Genomic DNA, 16,541 nt, shown 5'->3' with positions numbered 1-16,541 from the left:
AGTATGTCATGTAAATAACTCTTCTGCTATTGATTTTAGATGAAGAAAATAATTAATTTCTCAAACACTTAATTCTTTCAATGGGAGATATGATAATATTTATATCTTGAGTTGGGAATGCAGTTACTAACAACTGAATATTGGTTATGATTTTGATACTTAAATACCATCCTCAGCTCTTCATGGCTTTCAAATGGTCTTTGAGTAATTCTGAAGCTGCACACAGCTTCTTCAAGTCTTTTCGTTATTAGCCATAGTTAATGGTAAATTGATCAGTATTTCATATGTGGCCATTTACCAGTAATTTGTTTCAGGCCTGAAGAGAAGCAAGTACTGCTGAAGAACGGTTCAATAACAACTTACTCAGGAGCTAATGAGGAAGCCTAACAAATTAGAGTCCAAGAAGTGTTAGATGCTGAAAGAATGAATTCCTGATGTAGCTACAGATCTTCTGTCCATATATCAACCAGTTAGAATATGATATACTTTAGGGATGTGCAGTTCTTGGAGGTAGATGGAGTGAGATGTGTCAAGTGTTGATAGGCCAAATTTGATTAAGCTAACACACACTTAGGATTTTGAAGTGAATGTATGTACTGACTGTAAGCATTTTTGTGCTGCTGGGTGTTTTTGTTTTGTTTTGGTTTTTTTTTTTTTTTTACTTTTTGGCTTTGAGAATTAACAATTCATGTGATGCTTTATATTGTAACCATAGGGAGTCTTCTGTTTTAATTCGAACCACTAGGATGGTCTCACTTCTATCAATTACTTGAGGATTTTATGGCTTCAAAATTAAGTTGTATTGCACATAGAGGTTTGTGGTGTCCTGGCTGTTGTCTGAATTCCAGGAATAAGAACTGCAGTTTATACTAAGACACTGTTTGAAAAGTTAACTTGGGTTAAGGAAGGTCTTTCAGAGGACCATAACTTCCCTGAACCATTTCTTGAGTAGATTCCTTGAGTTATTTCTGAATGTCTTTTTCTGTGCTCTTTTGAAACCCCTTCAAAGAGTTAGTCATAGTTGGGTTTTTCATAAGATATACAGTTCTTTCACTGAGAGCTCATGCTCTTTTCAGTAGTCACTGAATTTGAGCCATTAGTATTCTGCTTTTACAGTGCTTCCCACTTTCTGCTCTAAATGTACAGGTATTACGTGCAGTAATACAAAAGCATCATCTGCAGTAATTTAACACTTTTTTTCCATACCGAAGTTTGATAGATTCTTGGTTCGTAGCATTGCAGTGAGGTTAAAATGACGTGGAGTTTGTCACTGGTTTTAGTGTGACAGCAAGACAGGAAGACCTTTAAGGGGAGGAAGCCTTAGCAGCAGATAACACTTACAATGGAATGAGACCCTTCTTATTGAAAATGGCAAGCTTCTGCCTTGAAGCGAATTCTTTCATTAGAAATCTGAAGAAATGTTTCTGAATTCCTGAAAATCTTCTTCATTAAAAATGCTGAAAAAAACCTCTTGAAATTTTGACTTAGCTGTCTGTTTCATATGAGAGGAAATTCTTGTTGACATAGTTGCACAGTTCTAAAACTACAAACAACAGAATTTCTCTAAATAGCTTACTGTGGTGGTAGCCTTGCAGGTATTTTTCCTGTTCTTCCTTATGTTGTTCTCAGTTAATGGTTGTAGAAGATAACATGCCATAACAAAGGATGAGAAGACTGTTAAAAATGCTGCTACATATTATTACCCATGATATTAAAATCTTACTTGGCTGGCTTGTAGAGAAAGTCAGGGTTGCCTTTCTTTGAGTTCAAGTTTTTCTTAAAACTTGAAAACCTACTAGAAGTCAAGAAGAATCTTTAGTTGCAGCACAGGCTGAAATAATTGCATTCCACAAACAACTTTTTTCTACAACTGCTCTTTGCAAAGTGAAATGTTAAATGATATTCACCATTCTTCCTCACCTTTTGCCTTAACAGCCACAAGCAGCTCATTAATCCCCAAAATACTTATTTCAAGCGTAATTTAGGATCAAATTTCTCTTCTGCTTTAGTCCCATTTCTTGGTGTGGTCTCCCAATATATTACAGGAGAATGATAGAAGACAAATAGGAATGCATTTTAAATTCTCTCAAGAGCACAGTCAGCATGTAAAACAAATAAATGGATGAGTGGAAGAAAACTGACAATCGCCAAAAGCATTGGGATGACTTAGTGTTTACTATCTTGTATTTCATGGCATGTTGGAATGCCAGTGGGAATAGTAACTGAAGTAAAACAAATGACAGTGTACACACTTATTAAAAATTTTTAATTCCATATAGGTTGTAGCAATTAAATTTGTTTAAACCTCTGAATTCTATTGATGATTCTCTGGCACAATGAGAATGAAACTTTGGGGGTATTCCTCATTTAACATAGTTTTGTTTTAAGGTACTCCGAGAATAACTTGATGTTGGTTGTTACTAAACTACATGCTGCCTTGCTGTCTGAGTACCACCTGTGTTCAAGGAAGGCAGCCAAAGCTGCAGGGAAGTGGTACTTCTGCAGACCAAAAGTAGAGGGAGGCAGGGAGAAGTCATAAGAAGACACTTCTGAAGCACAGTTTTCATTAGTTAATGAATTATTGCACTCATCAGTTAGCTGCTTATAAAACATAAGAATGTTTAATCCCAGAGCACCAGGAATAAAAAGGAATGAACCCTGACTGGTAAAATAATAGATTCAAATTTTTTAAAGTAGTATGCATAAGGTTAAATATTTACTTGCTACTGTAGCACTAGATATTTAATACTGATGCCTTGTGAAGATGTAGAATGTTTTTAGGTACGTTCAGATCAGTACTAACAGTCAAACTGCAGTATTTGGTCTGTGAATCAGTTACTGAGCACAATTAGGAAAACATCTCTTGTACAGGGAGCAATGGAAACATTAAAAAAGTATTCCCTTTCAGACTTCACAGGATTTTGAAGTCTTGGGGTTTGAACTAAGTTAACTGAGATCTAATTATCACTGTCTCAGTGCAGTCTGGAAGGATTTTCTCCACTTTTCTTTGAGAAACACAAGTGATTCAAATAACTTTGCCTCTGACAAACGGACTCCAGGGCTTCAAATTTTCATTAGAGACCTTAGATGAGTGTTTTGAGCTTGGAACTGGGCTTCTAGATGCAGAGATGGAAACAATGATTGTAGTCTAGCAGACTATTTTGACAAGTAAATGATGTTCTAGATTAGGCATACTTGAAAATGAATGGACAACTGTGGTGGTCATTAATGAGTTGGGTGGTATTAAGAATTGGGACAGTTACTGCATTGTGGGTGGCAATGAAACACATAGATGCATATTCCTTGTGTAGTGGCACAGAGGATAAGAGTAAAAATGGTATTAGTTTCCAGTCAGTTACTTTTTTTGACCTAGTTAATTCTAAGAGATAATCTGATATCAACCAGAATTTTATTTTGTGAATCATGCGTTGCTTTAAAGTGAAAGCAGTGATTTTGCTGGTGAAAACATGCATCATCCTTTCACAGTTTTTGAGTCACGACTTGAAAATTTCAGGCTCAGTAGTATTTGGTTTGCAAAATAATCTTATCATGCATTGATTTATGTTTTGATATTTAAATAGCAAGGGGAAGGAATTCTATTGAGGTATTGTTAGCTCAACCTTATCTTAAAACAATTAAATCTTACCTGCAAGCAACAGTCTCTTCAGACAAGTTTTTTTTAACAAGTAGGATAACCTTTACTTAGTGAGTTTTTTTTTCCTTTTTAAAACTTGTGTGATCAATTTTAAGCTTTGTGTGATCACACAAGTATTTTCTTAATGAAAAAAAAAATCGTTTCCAGTTTATGGAGTATAAAGAAAATGTGAAATAAACTCAATGAACAACCCTCCTTAGCTGGATTGCATCTTATCCTTGTGAGTCTATTATGTGAAGTCATTAATTTCTGTTAATACACAGTGAAATAGAGGTGCGTTGTCAACTAAGAATGCCTTCTTGTTGATGTCTTTAGATGGTCCCACTATCCAAATTCTAGAACTAGAATAATTTTTAATTAAATGCATAATAGTAATTTTCTAATGAGGGAAATGTTGTAATGAAGTTGTCAAGAATTTCTGCTTAGTATATTAATCCAGTCTGGTTATATGTCTCCGGAAGCCTGGGCTACTGCTTTTTGGTGGGGTTGGGGGTGTGTATGTTTGTATTTCTGTAGAATGTGGTTAAGAAAACCAACAACTAAAATGGAGTGTTTAAAATATAGGTTATTGCCAAGAACACTAGCCTAATAGCAAATCTTTGAAATCATTTAAGCAGGTCATTTTATGCTGTGCAGCTAGAACAGTCTTTTTCTAAATTTTGCTTTTGTCACTTAACTGACATAAAAAATTATCTTCAGCTACCAGTATAAGGGAAAAGAGCACCATCAGCAGCAGTGTGACGTCTGCAGTGCTTTGTGGAATATGATCTCAAAACCTCCCTATGTTGGTGTTTAATTTTTTTAATATTAAATACATACATGATTGTATGACGAAGTGTCTTCTAGCAGGTAAAAGTAAAGGATTAAAATGTTACGGCTCTGTAGATAAGTCGTGATACATCATATGCTTGGGGCCTCAGATAACTTTGTAATAATGTGACAATACTCTATGTATCAGGCATGCTGCAATCAAAATCACTTTTCACTGTTTGATTGATAGTCTAATTGCAAAACACTACAAAGCAAGTTAATGCCTTCTCCCTTAAGGATCATGTTAATTTCTGGCTCTTCTAATTTAGGTTGTGTATTTTGCCAGTCAAGAATGATAGTGGTGCTCTGAAGAAATTAATTATGTGTACAGTAGATCTGTAAAGGTAGTAATTAGTACATAATAGTCTGTAACTACTGGGATTGTTCCAGTACTGAATACATTATCCATCCACCTTACCTCAAGGGAAAACTTCTCGATCAGGGTTCTGTTGCTTCTTTATGGTTAGACTTTTAAAATACAATTCAACAATCATTTTGATATGTTTTCAAAATTGAAATAAGGTTTTAATGGCCGAGTTGTATTTTACACATTATGGGAGTTAGAGTGAGAAAGAACAAGAGAAATATAAACTTGTATGTAAACTATAATTGAACAAAACGCGAACAAAATATTCAGCTTTTTATTTTTATATGTATAATGTAATAATATATGCATAATATAAAACATATTAAACAGCTTATTAAAATAAGGTCTTGTTTTAGTAATTACAATATGAAAACTTAGGTGGCAGTCCAGTCCTACCTTTGATATCTCCCTCTGTGAACAACTTCTAGGACTTATCTGTAGCTCAGTTTTAAAATATTAGTAATTTATGAAAAATTAGTAAAATTTTGATAGGATTAACTAAAATTTAGTTTTAATTTGTTCATGTTTTGGGTCAGTGCCAGGATTTTAGTATCTAAACTTGTTTTGTTGGTTGAGGAGGAAGAGGGTTGAAATGCGCAACTGAAAGTAGTATGAAAAGGATGTTGGAAAATTTAATAAAGAGCATAACAAACATACCAAAACAGCTGAAGAACAGTCTGGGGAGACCACATTACTTCTGAGGAAGACACAACATATGACATGATGAGGTTAAGAAGAAGGTGATGTTTAAATAACACTAACTACAGTGACGGTAGCAACATCATTTTTTGTCAACATTGTTAATAATGTTTATTTGAAGGTGATAAATCCTTTATTTTTAGGCTATAGAAGTTAGACTACAGTTGAGGAAACTGTACTTGTATAGAATTGTAAGCAGATAATGATGCTTATCCAAATAACATTTACCTTATAATGTTTACAATAAACTTCTTTTTAAACTTGTTGGAAATAGCGAGGGGACGGGCTCTAAAAGTAGATGAAGGTGGAATACTGGCTGTTACTGTACATAGGTGGTATGATAGATGTATGCAGGTGTTGCACTCAATGCTTTCGTGAAAAGTATGCAAACCTTATATGGAGACTTCAACACTTACTTATACTTTATTAAAGTGTTAAGTCTAATCAAAATACAACAAACACCATTATTCCACTTTACACTGGTACTAGCAAACATAAACTTATCATCCACCCCTTCTTTTTTCTGATGTTATGCTCACCCATCTTCTGTCCACCTGAAGAGTGGAGATAAAATGGTGTTGCAACAAGTCACCAGTGTCTCGAGTTCTTCACAAGTTGTATGATCTTACAGTGGAGATTTTCCTCCTTTTAAGTCTGCTTGGGGTTGTTCTAGCTTGCTGGTAAAATACTATTCAAAAGACACTGACCCCCCCCCCCCCCTTTTTTTTTTTTTTTTTTTTAAAAAGCTAGCAGATCATTGACTAGCATCTTCTGTTTGCATTTGTTGATTGGGGTAGGTTATCAAGACTTCCTTCAGGTCTGGTAAAACTTCTGTACTTTATTCTTCTCTGCCTTGAAGTGCTTGGATGATGACGTTCTAATTATAGTGAATTATTAAAACTTGAGCTGCAGTGGTCTTTTGATTGCCACCTACTTTCTGTGGATACATAGCATTTGAGGTCTAAAGGTCAGCTTGCTTAGAGTAGTGACTTAAAGGAGAGAATGTAGGTGGGCTGCTATTCCCTCCCACTTTAACTGTTTTTTTCCCCTTGCTCAGCATCCACAAGAACACCTTATTTATTTACCTTAAATTTATTTTTTCCATTGTCAAGAAAAAATGCCAGAGAGTTTGAACAACTTACCTACTTCAGTATTTGAAATTATTCTTCTCCCAAAAGTATTGTAGTACAGCAATATGAAAGATGTAACTGTCTGTATTTAATTTCTTCATGTGTGTTGAACAAATTAGATCATATAAACGAGGAAGATGCTATGTCCTTAGTATATTTTAATCAGGCTTTAATTAAAACAACCCTTCTGGTTTGAACACATTTTGTGATACTATTAACATGCTAATTCTGTAATATCCATGTGCAAATAAATAGTGTAGTCTTACTCGTTAGCATCACGCAGAGGATGTTCACATTATGTTCGCATGTGGAATACCCGTGTGCAGTCTTCAGTGAGTTTTCTTTGAGTCCCTTTTGCTGCTACTTGTTGAGCCATTGAATGTTCACAATAATTTCTGTCTTTTGAACCTTATTGTACCTTCTAATTTCTATTGTGCAAGGTACCTTTATGCAAGAAGGGAATGCAGAACTGACTACCAAATCACCTAGTCAGCAAGGGCATTTTAAACCTATGTCTTGTGTTCTACATCTGATAGAAGGAAGGCTGATTTTTGATCTCCTGAAGAAAATGGTGTGTAATTTTTTTCCTCTGAAACCAACCATTCTTCAAGGCTGGTGTGTTATTTTGCAGGGGTTTTTAAAATTTCTGCAGTAACTTACACTCATTCTATTTACACCTCTGCCAGATACTGAGGAGAGGGAGAAAGAAAGAATGATTGGCTAGTTTCAGTGTAAGTCAGTAGATACTGTTGATTCAGTTGATTTTTGTTCCTTCCCCTTGCCCCCCTAGTTAACAGGTATGTTTTTCTGACATGAATTCTATTATTTTTAACCCTCTCTGTGACCAGTTAGTCTGCTGAAGTAGATAGTGTTCTTTATTTGATCAGAATGAATGTTTTAGCTTCAAACATTCACATTGAAATAATTAAGTTTGTATGCATGAAATGCATTTTAAAGTTTTTATTCTGTCATCAAAGTGATGTAATATTTCCAGGATTGATTCTATCTCTGTGCAGTGTTCCTCTGAATATTACAAAGCTTATATTCACTGTTGTTCTTGACTGACAAATGACAATATGAAATATGCATCGTTATTCATCAGCCCTTCCTTTTTGCTTGATGTAATGAAATATTTTTAGAGGGGAGAAAAAAGTTTTGTTTATCTTAATTTTCAGCTGTTTTTTAGTGGAGAGATAAGTAGCAGCCAAAGAATGAGGTCAGTGCACCATTAAACTTGAAGGAAAGCTGTTTGCATTAATTCACGTTTGGTACTTATAAAGAAAAGGAAAAGGGATTAGTACTTTTAAAAAATGGATCTGAATTTGATATGCTAAGAAGGCCAGATCAAATTCACCAGAGAACTTAAACTTTTACAAGCTTTAAATGGACTCAGTTTTGGCCAAAGTTCTTGTAACACAGCTGTATTTGTAGGTGTGAGACAGCAAGCTTCAGTTTAATAGAGGAATCTCTAGTATTAAACACAGATATGTTGTACTACCTCAACTATATGCATTGCTTTGTCAAAACAGAAAGAAAAAACCGCAAACTCAATATGTTTGTTTCTGGATTACAAACTGCAGGTGGCTCTCTTGGTCTTCTGATTAATTCAGAATGTGTATGTTTGTTTCCTTTTCCTCCTTGCCCTCTCCTTTTCGGAAGTGTATGAATCCAAACCAAAGGAAGATACTGCTTCGGAGTGTAGGGTCACCAAATGTTTCTGTGTCTTACAGGAATTTCATTTAGTTAGATCGCGTGCTTAGGTAATCGGTCTTTGTATCTCAGTTTCACGCAGAAGCGAAGCAGGCTGGTTTGTTTTCATCTTTCAATGTATTTGAAATTGTTGATCTTTTTCAACAACAGAATAAATTCAAGTACCATAAGGAAGAGTTATTAGTTTGCCATTTTTCATCTTTTCCTTTCCTTCTCAACTGGATTTATCCAATAGGTAAATTGTCAAACTCAGGGATGGAAAAAGCTTTGCCTTGTTTAAATAAACTGATGCCTGAAACGATTGCCACTTAGCATAGATTTATATATGTGCGTGTCTCTATATTGTATTTTTACGTACATTTTTTTATTCTTAAATGATCTTAGAATTATTTAAACGACGATCACAGTAAATGCATAAGAATATATTTCTTGATTAAGGAAAAAAATATTTGTATATAATTACCAATGAAATAAAACCTTTTCTGCCCAGAAGTGTCGGGGCAATTTGTGCCAGATAAGAATACCCAGTCCTGCTGTGTTCAAAGTACCAAGAGAAAAAAGGCGGGGAGAAAAAAGGCACATGTGTTCTTTGTATTCAGTTTTGCATCAGGTACTGAGGCTTAACTGCAGAAGTTGACTCCTTAATAGTTATACTTTATAAACAAACTTTGAGTAGTTACGCAGAGAAGCACGGTTTCCAAACTGACCTTAGAATGATGCATGTAGCTTCCCTGCAGCTGGGCTATTGTTCAGGAGAATCACAAATGAGGCCTCCTAAGAATTACTTGTATGTATGTTCCTGTGTACATTTTTTTTCATATGAGGAAGCCACTGTGCAAATGGTAGCTGTTTGATAGCACCTGCTCCTGTTGAAGGGTGTGTGTGTCTTTTATTTCAAGAGCATCGGTACCCATTTCATTCATCATAGTAAGAAAGGACTAAAATGAGAATAGCATTCTGAAGGGGCCAAAACAAACAAAAACTTCCAATTAGGAGGCAATGTTTGTAAATTTTAGTTGTTCATGTTTTATTTCAAATAGCATTTTAGCACACTTACCTTTCAATAAGTTAAATGATTCATTATCTATGTGGAAGGTAACTTGTAACATTGAGTCACAAAGTATATATTTTATTTTGAAAAACCTTACTATGTAAAATACATGTACTGTTAGTATGACCTACTAGCACTTATACTAATTTGCTAGAAGTAGCTCAGAAGCTGAATAGTCACCCTCAAATTTGTATTTAAAAACCACTGTAATTTAAGTCTCTTACTTGCTTTACTTGGAGTGCCTGACAGTTCTGTGTTGATTATATTTAGCAGGAATTCTATATGATAAAACACAGTGTTGTATGATGAAATGCACAGATAGGCATTGTTGTAAATATTACTGAGAACAAATGAAGGCTTTCTTTTCATAAATCACTTTGCTAATATTTTGACCACAAGTTTTGACTGTGGTGGACTAATGTGAGGGATCACTGATATTTTGTCAAGGCTTTCTTTGGAAACATACAGGAAGTTTGAAATTTTATTTCAGTTTGGGACTGTAGAGTTCTCTTCATCATGTGACAGTGAATGAAGACCATAATAGATAAAATAAAAAAAATCTATTTAGACTTTCTCAGAAGTTAGGATCAGTCTCAGTTGTGTTATTTTTGTTTTGTGTATTGTCTTGTTTTCCTGTAAAATCTTTTATAAATAATGCTTTCAGAATTATCATGTCATAGGGTTGAACAGATGCAGGAGTTTTACTGGGTCTCAGGCTGTAGTACACTTATAATTATGTCTTTTTTATGACTCTGCTTTTAAAAGCTTTGTGGTATATTTAGAAGGGAAAAATTGATGAGGGACAGGTCAGATAGAGGCAGTTTTCCTAGATCTCTTATTTGTTATTCCTGGGGCTTCCTTTGTTTACATGTGCAATAGTTAAAGTTAGTATTTTTTCAAAGCATTGTTGTTTTATCAGAAGGCTTCGGATTGAGTAGTTTGGATATTATCTTGGTTAGCATTACATAAAGAGCTCTAATAATTTCAGCTTCAGAAAAGCAAATACAAGTAGTCTGTATGTGAATTAAATTATATTCAGATTAAGAGGCAGATGGGAAAAAGTTTGAGGTCTGGGATATTTGAAAGTTGCTAGCTTTATTCATTAATTGCTTTGAGTTATATCATAATGTATTCCACACAACTTCTATAGAAATCAAGTTCATTTTCAAAATCAGCATTATATCTATTCTGAATCCAGGTCAAATCTCTAATGTGGAGGTGATTCCTTCAGTTATAGTTTAATTAGCACTGCTTAACCCTTTTGAAATGTCACTAGGACAAGTTATTCCACCCGACTGGAGACTCGAGGAGCAAGGATACTGTATTGGGTTTGTGTGGCAAGGTTTTGGTAGTGGGGGGGTTACAGGGTGGCTTCTGTGAGAAGCTGCTAGAGGCTTCCCTCACGTCCGACAGAGCCAATGCCAGCCGGCTCCGAGACGGACCCGCTGCTGGCCAAGGCCGAGCCCGTCAGCGATGGTGGTAGTGCCTCTGGGAGAACAGATTTAAGAAGGGAAAAAAAACCTGCAGCCAAAGAGAGCAGGGAGAATGTGTGAGAGCAACAACCCTGCAGACCCTCAGGTCAGTGGAGGAGGAGGAGATGCTCCAGGCGCTGGAGCAGAGATTCCCCTGCAGCCCATGGGGAAGACCACGGTGAGGCAGGCTGTCCCCCTGCAGCCCAGGGAGGTCCACGGGGGAGCAGATCTCCACCTGCAGGCTGGGGAGGACCCCACGCCGGAGCAGGGGGATGCCCGAAGGAGGCTGTGACCCCATGGGAAGCCCATGCCGGAGCAGGCTCCTGGCAGGACCTGTGGCCCTGTGGGGAGTGGAGCCCACGCTGGAGCAGGTTTGCTCATAGGACTTGTGACCCCGCGGGGGACCCACGCTGCAGCAGTCCGTGCCTGAAGGACTGCAGCCCGTGGAAGGGACCCATGTTGGAGAACTTTGTGGAGGACTGTCTCCTGTGGGAGGGACCCCACGCTGGAGCAGAGGAAGAGTGTGATGAGTCCTGCCCCTGAAGAGGATGAAGTGGCAGAGTAAGAAACCCTGCTAGTTACTTCCTGACTGTATTACTTTTACAGACACATGCTGATTATCTGCCTTTTTTAGTGCTACGCATGAAACTGATATTGTAGGGGATGTCACCTGTGTATCTACTTGCTGTAAGACCATCATTTGGTTAAGAAATCTGTAGAACTGAAAGTGTTTCTAAAGAGTATTAATAAAGAAACCCCTGCTGCTCAGCTTTACTGCAAGTTTAAATTAGTAATTTTATCAAAAAGCTTCAGCAGTAAAATTTAAGGAAGCCTATTTTCTTTTTTCTGAAGTATGACAGTTTTACTATCATAGTTTTTCTGCTTTAAGTTAAGCATGATAGTTTTGCTGCTTGAGTAATTGTAGGTATTTGTTGGTATTCCTTCAGTAAATTTGGGAACTGCTTGGTAATTCTGAAAATGTAATGAATTAATGAACCTCTTTTGTATTATTTCATTCATAAAAAACTGACATTGGAAATGCTAAGAACTGATTTTCAGAAAGTATTGTTGGTGTTGGGGTTGTGGTGAACTTGTAGAGCAGCATTTTGTGTTTAAGGCTTAGAAGGAAAAATACTGGAGTGAGAACAGCCATATGTTGTCTTAAAAGGTCTCTCGTGTGTGTTTTTAACAATGTTGTGACTGAGCTGTCTTAATGTCTTAAATTTTAGGTGGTAACTTACAGAACTAATGTATTAATTTGTTAAACCTGAGTTGTTCAGAATTTAAAAATGAAAGTCTTGAGGAAAGGTGGAAGAGTCAGTTCTGACTATAAAGAAAAGTCAAGGGGAGGCAAATTCTCAAAGGCATGAATTGTTTTTTTCCTACATTTACTGTCTCAGAGGTCCCCATTAGAAAAGAGTAAGGATCACTCTTGTCATACGCAGACAGATGTTATGTTACCCACTGTCGTGGTTTAAGCCCAGCCAGCAAGTAGGCGCCACTCAGCAGCTTGCTCACTTCCCCCCCTCGCCCCCCCGCAGTGGGATGGGGAGGAGAATCGGAAAAAAAGTAAAACTTGTGGGTTGAGATAAGAATAATTTAGTAATTAAAGTAAAATAAAATATAATACTAACAATAATAAAAATAATAAAATATAACAATAATAATAGTAATGAAAAGGAATGTAATAATTAAATAAAAACTGAGAAAAGACAAGTGATGCACAATGCAGCTGCTCACCACCTGCTGACCAGTGCCCAAGCAGCGATCAGCACCTCCTTGCCAACTCCCCCCAGTTGATGTACTGAGCATGATGTCCTATGGTATGGAATATCCCTTTGGCTGGTTCGGGTCAGCTGTCCTGGCCATGCTCCCTCCTGGCTTCTTGTACACCTCCTTGCTGGCAGACCATGGGAAAGTAAAAAATCCTTGACTTAGGATAAGCACTACTTAGCAACAACTAAAACATCAGTGTGTTATTAACATTATTGTCACACTAAATCCAAAATGCACTGTAGCAGCTACTAAGAAGAAAATTAACTCTATCCCAGCCAAAACCAGGACACACATGTACCTATATTCAACAAGTTTGGGATTGCAGCCTACTGCATGATAACTCTCTTAATAGTTAGTACATTCTGTACCTACTATATGCCTTGTTTTTCTAAGGGAAATAGAGCTTTTGTTTGTAGCAGCTTTATAAAATATAGCAGAGGAAGTAAGGCAGTTTTATATTCTGAAATGTCTATTTCAGTCTCAGTGATGCAGTACTCGTAGAAGCTATAGCACATTTAATGAGCAGTTGAGGACAGACACGTGTACTAGGCACACCAGGGATTGTGTACAAAGACTAATTAGCATGAAATATGAATACATTCAGGAAGTAGTCTTGATCTATAATGCTCTTGCAGAGAGTATTTTTTCTGTGAATTTGACAAAAAAGAAATTCAAAGTTGAACTGATAGAAGTGGGTTTTGTTTGTTTTTAAACAAATAAAAATCTGTATTCCTAGAATAAAACACGTTCTGTATGAATAGGTAAAAAGATTAGACTGAAAAGAATGCTTTCTTTAATGTCAAAACAGAAAAAATAACTCTCAAAAGATATTCCAAGCATTTTTTTTTTTTTACAACTTCATTTTTTGCAAGGGAGTTGAATTTGATACTAGAAAAATCTATTTAATTTGAAGCTAGTTACTCAGAACATGATTAAATAGCCTGTTCCATGGATTTTACAGTAATTTTTTTGTAAATGAACTGTTAAGATTATCTGTCATGGGAATTTTCCTAAAGTGTGGCTTATCTTTCATGCGTAAGAATTTATGTATGTACATAAAATACACTGATAATGAGTTGGAGGTCAATCACTTGTCACTTCTAGGTCTGTGTTCTATAATTCTATCCAGGACGGTTTTAAAACGATGTATTTTGCCTTCTGATGTGTTATTTGTAGCTGTAGGTATGTTTTCTGGAAACTTTCTCAATATTAGTAAAGGAAGCTCCATATCTAGTTACTACTAGAAAGCTAAGTGTTGTAATGCAGGTTCTTCAGCTGCAGTAAAGTCACACAGTTGGCTGTGAATTTGTGACCCAAGTGAAGGTGGGAGGGGAAAAAAAAGGCTGGAGGAAAGGATGGAAAACAGTTCAGGTATTCAACAGGGAAGTTTGTGCTGACTGTTAAATAGGCTATGCAAGTGTATTTTAATATCCTGAAAGCTTCCAGCAGAGTTCCAGGAATAACAGTGTATTTGTTTAAATAAATAAAACCCCACCGTAAACAAAGATGTAGTTATAAGCAAAATTTATGGCCTTACTTTTAAAATAATTAAGTCTGTATTAAAGAGGTGTTCCCTCCATCTTTCAGCAGAACCATAGTACATACTACATTACTTCTTAAATGTACTTTCTCTCAAATTTCTCTTATATGAAATACAATGTGGGGTTTTTTGTGTAAAAGTGTAAATTGACAAAATGTGTTCTGATTCATGGACTAGTTCCAGTTACATGTTGTGCTGACCTGCAATGATGTTGTATTTACAAAAAATGCTTCCTTCTCCAAGCCTGTTGGTTTAATGTGCAAAACTGATTGTTCTTCCTTTGTTGCTGTCCAAAAAAAAAAAAAAAATTCCTCATCTGCTTTTGAGATTGCAGCTTTTATCTGATGGATAGTTGTTTCAACTGTAATGCTATTAGGAGATGCTTTGAACAGAAGATCTGCCATTGCAAGAATTTCTGCCATATATATGTAGAGTAAGGATAGATCTGTTATCTAAATGAATAAAGGTTCTTTGGAGAAAGATATATTAAAAAGCTATCTAAAGGATTAAAAGTTAACAATCATGCTATTAAGTTTCTGAATTCATTGAGAAATTGAAAATACTAGGTACGTAGGCATTAACACAGCTAAAAAGCTGATAATTTTGTTGAGTTATTGAATTACTTGCTAGTGATCTCTAAAGAATGTGAAGTTGAAATTACAATTTTGTATATTCTGTAAGTGTGTGTCTTGTGCAGTTGTTAGAAACTGAAACTTCTCTGAAACTTCATTCTTTCGGATACTTTTTCTGTTCTGTAATTATTTTAGAATTCTATTACAGAATAATCTCCCGATGTGAGGAGACAGGCAAATAAGAAATTTATGGCTTAAAGGCTTTCTAAAAGCAAAAAGTCTGTTAAACTGGCTGATTTTTATAAGTCAATATGGCATTATCTGTGAGTTGTGTATTCTTAACGGTAGTACACGTGGAATAAGTTTCGAGGTTTTACTTTTGACATTTTTTTGTTCTTGCATTTAAGACATTTGGTTCATTAGCACTGAGAACACTGCTGCCTTAATGAATGATTTTATCCAAATTTTGCTTCTGTTGGTAATATAAAGGTAAGCAGAGCATAGGTTAAATTTGCTAAATTTAGAATATACTGTGGATTTTGCATGCGTATATGCTTAAAATGTGCTGAGGTGAATAGTGAAATCTGACTATGTTGGTAAAGGTGAGACTGGTAGCTGTGTGTTTCCAGACTATTTTTAGTCTGCCACAATGCGAGTGGCTTAATTTAGTACTGTGGTAGGTCCCCTGAGACTAATCCTGTAATGTACAAGTAATTTATCTTTTGCCTCTTGAAGGCAGATAATCATTGCGCATGTATTCAGTGAGCACCTGGGTGGTTTCAACACACTTTGAGACACTTGGACCCCAAGAAAGCTTTTTTTCAAGGTAAATCTGTTAGAAGGTAGTAGTAATGTATACAGCCATATAGGGCTGTCTTCAGGCCGGTTTAGCCCGGTATTCTGTCTTCAGCAGGTGACCGAGAGCTGATGCTTAGGAAGAGTATATATATGTTAATTAATATTTATTAGATGTCTGTCTCTTTATGTACATAGACAGCATAAACTAAATAGTTATGCTTCCCAGCTTCCAACAGTTGACTTTTTTTTAAGCCAGAGGTCACATCTTTATACATAGTAAAGTCTTCATTGTGCATTGTCTTCAGTGAACTCATGATCTTTCAGCATTCCTAACCTGTGGTATTGATCTTCTCTGTAATTCAAACAAGTGTGTAGTTTTCCAGTGTTTCAGTTCTGCTGCTTGCTAGTATTCTAGCAATCACGCTGCTTGCTAGGTTTGTTGCCTACTTTTTCTGTCATTACAAGTCTCATTAATAACTAATTTATATTTACTTTGTGTTTTCAAAGACCACAGAGGGGAAGACCAAAATTGTACATGATATACAAAAACCAAACAGTAATACATCATTGAATGATGGCTGTTATCTAATAAGTATCAGTTGATCTACCCCAGTTATTGGGGGGGGACCGACCTCACGGTTTTGCTTTTCTTAGTATGGAATCATCAAATGTCTCAATTACTGTTTGTTCTTGAGAGAGTTACATTAGTATGCCAGAAACGTTTCACTGCCACAGTGTATTGAAACTCTATTGGGATGACCTTAGGTAGAATGATCATTAGTCAGAATGATTGTAATGTGGAAAGATGCAGTATGTCCTTCCTGTGGTGATGTGTGGTGTGGCAGTTCCTGTTCCAAACAGGTCACTGCCCTTTAATGTGTCTGGTTAAAACTGGGAGTAATTCTAACGTAAAGGTTGCAATGGCCTGTGTCCTTGTCGCTGACATAGCAAAAAATATTTG

At 36.1% G+C, this 16,541-nt stretch overlaps 1 protein-coding gene across 6 annotated transcripts in view; it reads left to right on the top strand.

Moving 5' to 3' along the window:
• Window positions 1-16,541, top strand: part of DIAPH2 (diaphanous related formin 2) — a 264,713-nt gene that overhangs the window by 65,213 nt on the left and 182,959 nt on the right. The gene's annotated exons all lie outside the window — the stretch shown is intronic.

Source organism: Harpia harpyja, chromosome 18 (assembly GCF_026419915.1).
Source record: "Harpia harpyja isolate bHarHar1 chromosome 18, bHarHar1 primary haplotype, whole genome shotgun sequence".
In the NCBI taxonomy this organism is placed as follows: domain Eukaryota; kingdom Metazoa; phylum Chordata; class Aves; order Accipitriformes; family Accipitridae; genus Harpia; species Harpia harpyja.
The sequence above is the reverse complement of the archived record's forward strand: the minus strand, read 5'-3'. Positions and strand labels throughout refer to the sequence as shown.